The sequence below is a fragment of the Gopherus evgoodei genome, chromosome 24 (assembly GCF_007399415.2).
Source record: "Gopherus evgoodei ecotype Sinaloan lineage chromosome 24, rGopEvg1_v1.p, whole genome shotgun sequence".
Taxonomy (NCBI): Eukaryota; Metazoa; Chordata; order Testudines; family Testudinidae; genus Gopherus; species Gopherus evgoodei.
This window is the reverse complement of record NC_044345.1, coordinates 3,249,815-3,262,523: the sequence shown is the minus strand read 5'-3', so window position 1 is coordinate 3,262,523 and position 12,709 is coordinate 3,249,815.

Here is a 12,709-nt window from a genome sequence, read left to right as displayed (position 1 = left end):
TCCGTTTCAACCAGCTACCTCTGCCTTGCATCCAGGCGCTGTGTTTAGCCTGCAGAAAGGCAGCCAGGATCCAGTGCCGTAACAAGGGCTAGGCGAGTAAGGCACTTGCCTCGGGCGTGCAAAGCAGAGGGGTGCAGCTCAACCGCGATCAGCAGCGCTTCGGCGGCAGCTCTACCGCCACCCTTCTTCAGCGGCAATTCGGCAGCAGGTCCTTCTCTCCAAGAGGGACTCAAGGACCCACCCCCAAATTGCTGCTGAAGAATGAATGAAGTGGCAGCAGCAATTCAGCAGCAGGTCCTTCCCTCCGACAGGGACTCAGGGACCTGCTGCTGAAGAGCCTGGAGCCGGCCCTTGCCTCGGGCACAAAAATTCCTTGTTACAGCTCTGCCAGGATCTGAAGCTTTTAAGGGACGGAGACTCCACCACTTCCCTCAACAGTTCGCTTCAGTGGTTATGTCTCAAAGCACAAGCCCCAAGGGCATGTCTTAAGCACCAAAGCCTCTCCTGCATCTCACCCTGCGCCCATCCCCGTGGTATCTGACCTGTCCAGCCCAGCAAGTTGTGGATCAGAGGGGAAGGTGTTAGCAAGAAAAAGGAAAATGAGCAACCACCAAACCCCCCAATCTCCTTTCCGGAGCTGAATCTGGGCTGGCGTCAGCGGTTCATTTTCTCCCACTCCCCGAGTGCCGCAGGCGTGAGAGGGACTCCTGAGGTGCACGGCGTTCCGTGAAAGCCCATCTGTGCCAATCATAATAATAACCAACCTAATGGTATTTATACAGAGCCCGACATTTGCGAGCGCTCTCCAGAAGCCATTTAGAGGCAGTGTCGGGTGCGCAGCTGCTGGAATGGAATTGCTAACGAACCTGCTCATTAGCCAGAAGCGGTGTGGGCACTGCCTCTTCAGGCCGAAGTGGGCACAATGTGCACAGAGCCAGAATCGCCCATGAACATAAGAACGGCCCGACTGGGTCAGGCCAAAGGTCCATCTAGCCCCGTAGCCTGTCTGCCGACAGTAGCCAATGCCAGAGGCTTCAGAGGGAATGAACAGAACAGGGCAATTCTCGATGGATCCATCCCCTGTCGTCCAGTCCCAGCTTTTAGCAGTCAGAGAGAGGCATTTTAGCCTCAAGCGTGATGATGCAGCTGCGGGGCTTGTCTCTGAACAGATGCCCCTTGATGGCAGTAGGATGCGCTGTGCTGCAAGGAGCCGGGCGGGTGGCTCGGGGGGGGGCACTCTCCCCTCTGCCTCTGTGCTGACTCCAGAGCCCCAGGGCACCTCTAGAGGCGTCTGTGCTGCCGGAGGGGCCATGGGACGTACAAACCTGCCTGCTGGTTGCTACTGAAGATCCCCACCACTCTTTTGGTCACAGTGAGGAAGTGAGCCATGGGGCTTCGAGCAGGTTCCACCAGCGGTTCTCTCCTCTCCCGCCCCTAAAGTTTACTTCCTGCTCCATCCCAGAAATGGCTGCATTTTAGCATGGAGTGACCTCTGCGCACTGTGCTGTGTGGCTGTTAAGCAGTTTCTTTGCCACACTCCAGAGGAGGCTGCATTTCAGCGGTGGGGGAAGCCCAGAAGGGAGTCCAATGCTGGAGGGGGGGACCCATTCCAATCCATGTCAAGTTGATAAAGCCCTTTGGGCTGCAAGTGGCTGTATAAATATAAGACATTTTGTTATTCCCCCGGTCAATAATTCATCCAACAGCAATAATTGCAGCATGGAGCCCAAATACATTTAAGGGGCATGTTATTATATAATAAATTGCAACTGATTAATCGCATAACGAACCTGCAGCCCTGTGTCGCCTCTTGGAACGGCACCGCAGCCGCGGCCGAGCTCACATCCTCCTGCTCTTCACCCAGACGGCTGGCACTGGAGCTCCAGGGGAAGTGTCTGTAGATGAGGTTCTTTGCACTAATGCAAACCCAGGCGTGGACTCTGTTTGGTCTAGCTCACACCTGGGCAGAATCGATTTGCCTATTCTAGAAAGTGGCACCACTTGAGTTATGCCGGGAGCGTCCAGGAGGCATAACTCCAGCGCGAATGCAGCTGCAGTGGGATGTCTACACTCAAAATGCATCAGCGACACAGCAGCTGAGTGTTAGTGCAGACGCTCCCGCCAAGAGGGGTTTTGCCCTGGCTGTAGTTAACCCCTGTCTCTCTCTGCACCAGGGGCTAGTCAGCTTAACTATGTCACACAGGGGGGCGGCTTTTTCACAGAGTGGGTCCATCAAGTGGAGACGAGCCCTGGGATCGGGGTGGGGAATAAGCGATACTGCTCGAAGGCACCTTTATCCTAGTGAAACTGCATTGACACTAGGGGCTGGATGGGTGTAAGTATGTTGGTAAAAAAATCACAGCCCTAACCGGCAGGGTTAAGCCAGGACAAAAGCAGTGAGTTGAGCAGAACTGAATTGGTTGCAAATGCAAATCCCCCCTTTGGCTAAACCAGAGCTCATTTCTCATATAGGAAGCACTGGGCCACTGAGCCTCTGTCTTAGGGATGGAGAGGGCTCAGAGTCTGCAGGTGGCAAATCCTTGAGCACCAGTGTTTGGTCAGCCAGCTGTGTCGGGCAGGGGTGTGAAATCCCCACACCGTTAGGCAGCTCTGCCAGCAATCCCCCCTCCAACCCCCGGTGTGGCCTGCTGTGAGAGGAGGGGACAGAGCTGCAGGGACAGGAAAGCTCCTTCTGTCGTATACGCTGTCTGAACTAGGGGGGTTTGCTGGGGCCACTAGGCCGGCAAGGTGTTTGTCATGGGCATTGGTCACAAAACAGTGCCTAGGGCATAGAAATACCTGAGACAGATGGCAGGATGGGGGGGCTACACAGAGGCTGATGGCACCATTGGCGTGTCTACACTGCAAAGACCACCCCTGGTGCTGAATCTCAGAGCCCTGGGCAACTGACTCAGGCTCATGGGGCTAAAAATGGCAGTGTAGGCACCTGAGCTCCTAGCCCCCCGCCCCTTCTCCCACCCCCGCTGGTTTTTGAGACTCTGGGCCCCAGGCCGAACGACTACACAGCTATTGTGAGCCCCGCAGCCCGAGCCCCGCTCCGCTGATCCGAGCTCTGAGGTTTGTCTTGGCAGTGTAGACGTATCTCAGGGACGCGCCCAGGCCCCCAGCGGATGTGTAGCAGAGCAGAGGCTTGCACGCAGGTCACTTAAACTCGCACTTAATGCCCTTGCCTCCGGGGAGCCCTCTAATACCCACCCACCATGTGTTCCCCCACTCGCGCAGCCCGGCTGTAGCAAACCGCCTGGGGGAAGCGATGAGGGGAAAGGGGAGTGGAATTCACTTTCCACTTGCTGCGGGGAAACACCAGGGAGCAGAAAAATAACTTGCAAGTTTATGAAAAATACCTGGCCAGGGCCTTCCTTCCCTGACTAATAACGGGGCGGGCTGGAGGGTTCCAGCCCAGCACTTCAGATCCACGGCCGGGCTCTGGATTATTAACATTTCTTGGTAAGCAATTACTGAGAAGCCCCTTTGCTCCACTCCTGCCGCAGTGACCTCTATTCTCTGGTAATTAACTGCGCGCCAGGAGGCGAGGTGCTCAGCGCCGCTGGCCCAGACCCTGCCTGCTTTGTGGAGGGCAGGTTGCTTAGAACCACAAGTCACTGGATTGTTTTGGGCCGTGGATTCAGACCCAGGGACAGAGGGAATTAATTGAGGGCCTACCGATGAGCGATTCGAGGCCAGGCAGAGGGGAATGGATTTCTTAGCAGCGGCAGTTATAACGTTTGCTACTCGGGATTTTGCCTGAGGATCTCAAAGGGCAGGCAGGGTCATTATTCCCCATGGCAAACTGAGGCACAGAGAGGGAGGTGACTCACTAAAGGTCACACAGTGGCTGAGTTGGGAAGAGAACCCAGGCATCCTGACTTCCCTCTTCCCAGCTGTAATCCCAGGACGACTCACTTGCGCTTGATTTTCCTTTGCTGTGCACTTTGTGCAGTCATTTATACCAGGGCCAAGTGTCCCAGAACTGGGACTAGACGTTCTCATTTCCAGTGCCCAAGCTCTAAACCCCATGTCCCTCCCAGAGCCAGGAATAGAACCCAGGAGTCCTGACTCCCAGACCTGCCCTCTGCCCCCTATCTAACCACTAAACTCCATTCCCTTTCTAGAGCTGGGGATAGAACTCAGGAGTCCAGGCTCCCAGCACCCCTTGCCCTAACCACTAAACCCCATGTCCCTCCCAGAGCCAGGAATAGAAACCAGGAGTCCTGATGCCCCCTCACTGCCCCTGTCCCGAGTATCCCCCGTTCTAGACAGAGCAGCGATGATTGATTTGTATTGCAGTCAGGCCTCAGTTTCCCTCCCGTTTGGTGTTTGGTGCTGTAGATGCTCAGCGGCTCCCTTGCAGCCCCACTGGCGCTCAAGCAGGCGTTTTCTAAACGGAAGCCAAACAGAGGGGGGAGCCGGTGAGACGCCACCGGGGCCCATGAGCCAAGCGGCACCGCACCCATCAGTGACTCAACCACAACCATCCTCAGAGGCAAACCCAGTCCAGGGAATTCCCCCTTCTTCCGCCAGGACTGATGTCACGGGCTGGCGGTAACCAGGCTGGGACGGATAGAGGGGACGGGCAGGGGGAGTGGATCGGAGCTGCAGAAGGCTCCCCTCCCCCCCCGCTGAGCTGCTAATGGCCTTTTAATGGCCCGGTCAGCGGTGCCGAATGGAGCCGCTAGGAACAGCCCCCTGTGCAGTGCTGTGAGCAGAGCCTAGGGGGCGCCAGGAGGCGAGAGGCGCTATGCCACACCTAAAACCCACTGAGGATCTGGCCCTACGTCCATAATATGGACGACGCCTTCATCGAAGGGGCTGGTCCTGGACGACCAAAACTCCCCCGGGTTGTGCTGGGAGCAGGATTGGACCCAAACCTTCCCCCCATGTCTTTGATTATAAACTCTTGGGGGGCAAGGACTGTGTCCTCCTGTGTATTTGTACAGCACCTAGCGCCGGGGGCTTGGATCTAGCTGCTACTGTACCACTGACCCACTATCGTATGCATCTGGCCCCATTGCTGGAGTCTCTGTGCACCTGACAATCTCCCGTTTATCCTCACGACACTGCTAGGAAGTAGGGTGAGCATCCTCCATGTCCAGGCAGAGAGAGCCAAAGCTCTGTATCCTCCAAGGTATTTAGGGTCCTAACTCTCCTAGAAATCACTGGGGTGAGGATCTGAACCCATCTCTAGAGTCCCAGACTAGCGCTCTAACCATTGGGAAAGCCTTCCTCTCATGACACTAAGGGGGTTGTCCCTGAATTATTCTGGCAAGGGGACGATTGGGGGCCCGTGTCTTGTTCTCATGGCCGATCCCATGTTGCTTGTGAAGCCTGTCCCTTTGATGGGTCTCCGATGTCTCCTGAATCCCCCAATCTGCCCCGCTCAGCGGCACAGGGAAACGGGGCCTGTCATCAGCCGATCGATCCATCGCCGTGACGGGGATTATCAAAGTTCCCCCACAAAAGGGCTCGTTACAGAATTGTGCCACCATGAAAGAAAAGGCCCCGGGCACTCCGTGTTCCTGTCAAGGCGTCTGCCTCCCGTCAGAAGCACCGGCTCCTCATTTGCGTAGCAAAAAAATAATAAAATCCAATCCAATCCATTTCCATAACAACCCGCCCGAGGGGAATCCCCTCCTCCTGCAGCAGGGATGTGCCGCCATGTGGGGAGGCTGGTGCGCCGGATCTGAGCCCGTTGGGCAGCGCTTTGAGAAGGGAGCGAATATCCCCTGGTGACGGGTGCTCTCTTCGAGTGGGGGAGCTTTTCTTCTCCACTCATTACCTGATTTTCTCCTAATTAGTGCCAGGGAAGGCCGAGGAGATTGACGGCACCTGGGGAACGCCGCCTCCATTGAGCTCTGGGATTTGGGAAAGCGGTAGGAAGAATGGCTAACCTGCCGTGAAGGTGTATCGGCTCCCCTCCGGAGGTACCATAGCCCTGGCTCAGTTTGCTGAGATCTGGGTGAGATCTGAGCCCGGCAGGGGCCTGCCGCATGGGAGGAGGTTCAGACACTGGGCTAAGCTTTGGGAGACCAAGCGACTGCAGATGCCCTGCCTGACTTTGTGTAGGCTCAGATTGAGAAAGGCAATGCAACCCCTACCCCTATGAGTACGTCTACATTAGCTAAGCCCAGGTCTGCAGGACACGAGCTTGTGGACTCGATGTAAACCTGAGTTTACTACTGCTGGAGCCAGGTCTCACGCCCGGGCTAATGCATCCACACTGCAGTGCACCAAACTTCTGCTTGGGTTTGTGGCTTGAGCTGCGTCCACCCTGCAAAACAACAGGATTTGGACGCCTTAGCCTGCCTGTGAGACCCGGGCCCTGCAGCTGGAAACCCAGGTTTACAATGCAGTGAGGATGGTCAAGTGCAGGCTTGGAAACACCGAGCCCACAAGCCCGGGGCCCAAAGACCCAGGTTTACAATGCAGTGTAGACACATCCTGCATGCCTCAGTTTCCCATCTTTACAGCGGGGATGATACTAATGCTCTGCCTCAAGGGGTGTTGTCAGGATAGATGCATTAACAGTTGTGTGGTACCCTGATACCACGGTGATGGTCTAGACAAATACCACAGATCTGAGGGGTCTTTGGGAATAGACATGTTTGTTTAGTGGGGATTGTCTCTGGGACCTAAAAACTCCTGATCCCCAACCAGCTCAGCTCCAAGATCAGCTCTGTGAACTCTGAGGCAGTAAGAGACTCATTATCTAGGCACTAGAGGGAAACCAAGAGCCAGGCCGGATTGGCATGGGGGCAGGATATTTTACTTGGAAGATGGCACCTCCAGCGTTGTGCCAGGCCATTGCTGCAGGATGCATTCAGGGGAAGGTGTGCCACCTATGGAATTACAGCACCATGCCCCCGTACCATGCCATGAAAGGTCTCCTTTCCATGGTAGTTACCAGGCTCAACCCTACTTACCTTGCAAAATCGGAGGTCTGCCCTGAGGTAAAAGAGCTGTGTTTATAGACTGACCTCTCCCAACCAGGGAGATTTCAGCAGTCAAATACAGGCCTCTACCACTCGAGCTGAAGGAGTAGCTCTGTTAATTGGCAGCAGTAGTAGACTGTTATCCTCTGCATGGAGCAGATGAAGGGGTGTTTTGCTAGCGCACTCCAATTCTGTGACAAATGCTTGCAGCCCCACCGGCTCCTGCCATTTGCTCAGGCGTGATGTGCTATTGGCTTTCACGTGTGAACTTCTGGAAGGCGTTTACATCTTCTAACGCTGCTTTTATTTGATGTGCTTGTTTGTTTGTTTGCCTGGCGGGCTCGGCTCTCGGACAGAGGTGCTAATAAAGCAGACGGGCCGTCATGCGGGATTAGATCATGTTCGTGTTAACACGCTGTTTTCTTTAAATAAATAATTGTCCCCAAACTTGCATTCAATTATTAAACAAAACACTGGTCTAATCCTCTTGTTCCAGCGATGAAGCTGCAGGAGGACTTCTGGGTTTCTTTTTCCCAGCAGCTACACGATTTTCTCTCAGCCCTTGGGAATCCCGAGGTCAAGGCCTTGGGTTTGAAGTCTCCTCTTGGCTCAGGATCTCCATGTTACCGACACCTCTCCAGCCTGGATTGCTGAGCTGGAAGACTTGGGCAAACAGGGCTTGCTGCATTTTGGCACTTCTGCTTGGAATCAGGAAACACTGTTACAGTGGTTTTTTTGCATGCATCAAAGATGTGATGAGTTGGGAATTTCATGGGTATTGCCCTACTGCATTGTGGCTATTTGAAACTTCTGGGCAGTAGCAGGGGTAGAATTCAGAACTCTGTCAGCACAGGCCCCAATCCCCGGAGCCAAAGGAGAATCCCCACTAGCTGCTGGAAATATAGGGCCTATGACACTGTGTGGGGCCATTGTGATTCGATCCCACAGAAGGCAGTGGTGACTCATGCTCACAAGCCTGTTCACTGCAATGTTTACTTGCCTCTCGGAAGTGAGCAGCAGCAAGGCAAACCTCCCAACACACAGCTAAGCCAACGTGAGAGATGCAGAACAGTGCTCAGTTCTGTTCTTGTAACCCATGCAGTCTTTGGCCTCTTTGCCCAGGCTGCCAGCCAGGTGGGTTGGCTTTTCGTGACTCGTGTTTGCGTCTGAACCCTGTTTATTTTTAACCCTTACTATTCTGGATGTTCTTGTTATTGACAAAAATGTCTGAACTCTCACGCCTCCTTTGCCTCTGCATTTCCCATTGTGAGTTACCTGCTAGGGGAGCTCATCCTTGCCTCCTGCCTGTTAGACAGTGAAATGGGTAGGTTCCCAGGCCTCTTTACCTGGCAGCACCCGGCATGCAAAGTGCCCTGCAGCTTTTCTCCCAGGAGAAGGGAGAGCGAGGAGAGTGTTTCCAGGCGGTGGATCTCTTCGTAAAATATGTTTTCTTTGAAAACAGAAAGAGGGGGATGGAAAACTTAGCCCTTTTCCTAGCTCATCTAGAGTTTGCATGGTACTACCAGTAAACTGGGAAGGGTCATGGCCTCTTTAGCCATGGGAGAAGATGGGCCACGTGTTAAGTTCTTACGTGATCACGCTGGCAAAGAGTCTGGGTCTGGGTCTCCATTAGGTAGCACAGACCTCTGGTTACCCCAGCTGAGAAGCTATTACGTCATTGCCCAATGCTGCCTTGTCTCTGGAGAGCTCCTGCTAGCTAATCGGCCACCCCCCGAAACAGTCCATCCCGGGAGTTCTGGGCTCTGAGCCATCAAAGGTAATGTCCCAAAGGATGCTGGGGCTAGTGTCTGAGTGGCTGGACCCTTGTTTGTTAGTGGCCACGTTCATCAGCCTTGTGGGGTTCTTCCTCCACCTGGGAAGGCAATTTCTTCTTCTGCAGCAGGATCTGTTTGACAGGGGTCATAGCCACTCCACCCCCTGGTCCCTTTCTTTGCATGCAGCAGGAGAATCATTGGACGAGGAAGGTCTGCTACTTGCGCTACCTAGGATAACGTCGCTACCTCTTCCCTCCGGCACCTCAGCTGCGGGCCCAAAGGGGAAAAACAATAGCCAGGCTGCACAAAGACTGTGAGCGATGGCCTGCAAACCTCCGAAGGGCCTAATCCTGCTCTCAAGAGCACTGATTTTATGCTAGTGCATCCCTAGAGCTGATTGCAACAATGCCAGGTATTTTTCGGTAGATGATTGCAGCCCCCACCCGCAGCCCTGGGTCCCCATCCAAAGGATGCTCAAGAGTGAAAAGTGACAGCGGCGGAGCTACAGCTCGCAGGGGTGGGAAAAAATACCTTGCTGTAGTTAAACCCACCTAACCCCTGGTGTAGACAGCGCTGAGTCGACAGCCTCAGCTACCGCCTCTCAGGGAGGTGGATTAATCCCAGCCAGTGTCAACACGGCTGCAGTGACTGACATGCAGGCATAGCCTGAATTACAGCTGCCTCCCTGGGCTGCCCGACTGGGTGATAGTGTTGGATGCTGAAAGCCAGGGGGTCCCAGGAAGGCAGCCCACTTGATATCCCCTCAAGCACTGGTGCAAAGGCCTTTCTGTGATCGCCAGGAGCAGGGCTGGTGCTAGGAGCAGGTGAACAAGGTGCTTGGTTGGGACACCAGCATCCAGGGGGTGCTGCCATGCTGCTGTGCAGGTGGGACCTTTTTGGGCTCTGCTCTGATTGGCCAGCTATGTTAGCTCAGCTATGTGGGCACCGAAACTGTTTTTTGCCCTGGGCAGCCAAGCGGCCAGGACCCCTCCTGACCGTTTCTTGTGCCAGCTGAGCCAAGGAAAACTTTGTTTTAACGTTGGTGAAGCCACCCTGATCTCCTTCTGTTAAATCTGCAGCTGTCGTCTCGTTTAGGTCTTTTCCCAGCCTGTCCTCCTCCAGGAGTGATTGAATTGCCTCCTTCGCCGTCCATGTCTCATTGCAGGGACGCTCTTTTTCAGCATGAAACTGTTACACGTGTTTGTGGCATGGTGAATGTATTATTTTAATCAGCTCTGCTCCAGGGAAAGGGAGAGACAGACAGAGATTCATTGAAAAGAGGTGGACAGCAAGCCGCTCTGCTTGTACAGCTGCGTGTGCAAGGGGTGCTGTGGCATAAATTGTCCTCCCCATGTCCTGTTGATTGTGAGTGCATGGGGGGCATTGATGGAGGGGGCATTAAGCCACCTTTGCAACTCTTGTATTCTGGACCTCATCTTGTCCCTTCTTTAAATTAGGGCAGCCTCAGGGCTGCTCTAACTGACACTTCTGCTCCTTCTGGCATGCAGAGAATAGCCATGGCATGGTGCACATCAGTCATGCCCTCTGTGCCAATGGCTGGGAGTGGGGCTGGCTATGCAGAGCCCTCCTACCAGCTGGGGAGGCATCTGTATGGAGGGGGCAATATTTCCAACACCCCCTCACTTCTGTAAGGCCTCCATATGCTGCCTGCATGTGACTGAGGATCAGGCCTTGGGTATCTCAATCTGAGACCGTGGGTGATGAGAACCTGCAGCTCCTTCTGACCTCAGCTGCAGGGGGTGCCTGCCTGCCTCCCCTGCCCCAATGAGTCAATCAATGAATCTCCCTTCCGAGCAGCTTTCTGGTAAATGGCCTCTATTTTGGTCTAACTCAGCAGGCTGCTTCTCACACAGGCTGGGATGCTTTCAACTTCCCAGCCTCTCTGGGGCCAATCCACCTGTTTCTTGTTATTATTTATAGATTCATTGATTACAAAGTCAGCATGGACCTTTGTGATCATCTAGTTTGACCTCCTGTATGCCTCGGTTTCCCCCACGGTAAAATGAAGGTAATGATACTGACCTCCTTTGTTCTGTGCTTGGAGATCTCCTGGTGCAAAGCCCTAGAGAAGAGCTAGGAGTTATTATTAATGCCTAGGCCGGTGCCTTAACCACAAAAACAAGTTTTCTTGCTGCAAATACAGACAAGTTCCAATAGGTTTTGTATTTTGGATGATTTCCCCTCCACTGCACCCCCTTCATTCCCCAGGTGTTCAAAAGCGATCGCCCCAAACGCCTGCCTCCGAGCCAGACCCACCAGAGCTTGTGAAATCTATTGGCCACATCTGCGTTGGCTCTTAAGCCCCAGGCAAAGCAGGCCTGGTCCCCCAGGATATTTCCTAGGGCTCTGGGGAGTGTCTGATGAACAGCAGAGGCTCAGAGGTACGTACTTGGGAATTTGCCTTGGCACGTCCCCTGGCCGAGGTGCTTCGGGAAATAAAACTAAATCAGCAAGAAAACAGGAGGACTGAAAGTTAAAGGTTCAACTATTGAAGCCTCTGCCCTGTAGCGAACCACCTGCCATTTGGTGCTACTAAACTCCACGACACTGCAGGCTGCTCAGACCCCGGAGCAAATAACTAGTGGAAGCGCGGATTAGAGCCATAGAGGTCAGAGCCAGAGATTGCTGTGGTTCTCAGAGGTTCCAGCCTGGGTCTGGCTCTCCAGAGTGGCAGCTTTGTTGGAAATGGGCTTGCACTGCGGAGAAGAGCCAGGATTTGTAACTGAAGCTGCTTGCTCATGGACGAGAGGGAGGGAAGAGAGTACGCTTCCTCAGTTTCCCTTTCAAGCACTGACATGGAACGCTTAAAGAGCATGGACAGCTGGGCGGGATTATTCACCAATGAGAACTCTTGAGCCCTCTGATGTCACTGAGTCATTACAACCAATAGAATTGTCGCATGCAAATATGCTGTAGGGGAGAGGTGGGGAGTGACGGATCCACCCCAGCGGTCCCAAAGGCCCCACCTCCGCTGTTGATCTGAGTCCACCTGTAGCCTACATCACCCCAGTAGTTAGAGACAGCCACACAGGGGGTTCAACAATCCACAATCGAGCTGGCTGCTGGGCATGAACAAACCTGCACATGGCTTGCTCTGAGTACAAAGTTACCCTGTAAACAAGGGTGTGACAGACGGGCTGTGTGCTGGAGACAGTTTTCGGGCGAGGTGAGATGAGTGGAAACACCCTGAACAGAGAAGCTGAGGACATAAGCAATTGGTCCTTACACAATCTACAAAGCGATTGGTCCTTACACGCTCCGTATGATGCCCAGACCAATTAGATTCCAGAAATAGAGATGTTAGTAGCTATGAAAAATGTAGCTGAATGGTGTAGTGTGACATGATTTGAAATTATAGCATCTCCTTGTGCCTAAACTCCCTATGGCTGGGCCCAGCCACCAGGGGCATAGAGCCGTTACGTGACTGGAGTGAGGTGCTGGAGTCAAACTGAGTTTCTAGAGCCCAGACAGCTGGCTGAAGCATCCTGGATGAGGTGCTTTGGATATAAGCCAAGTGAAAAGGTCTCGGAGGGAAGCCCAGCAAAATGAAACACCTTTTGTTAATTCAGATTAATGCTCTGCCATGTCCCTGTGCAGACAAGCCATAGACTAAGTCAGAACTTGACCTTACCGATGCAGTCACAAGGAGCCTTCTCATGATCCACAGATCCTGCTTTTCTCTGGACCTCTCTCATAACAGCACTTTGAACAGACAAAGTACAACAGTCTTGATGCCCCTTGGACCATGTTGGGGGGCTTGCAGGGTCGCTTCCATTAGGATGAAAAATTAGCGAGAGGAGACAGGTCGAGTCTTGGGGTAATCTTGTCTCTTTACAAATAAACACCCACAAAGTCCTGTTTCCTTGAACACCAGTAGAAGCAAACAGCGACAAGCAGCTTCCTGCTTCAGAAATCCCTGGTCTGCCCCTCCAATGAGTTCTGTACTCAAGGAGCTCCGTCTCT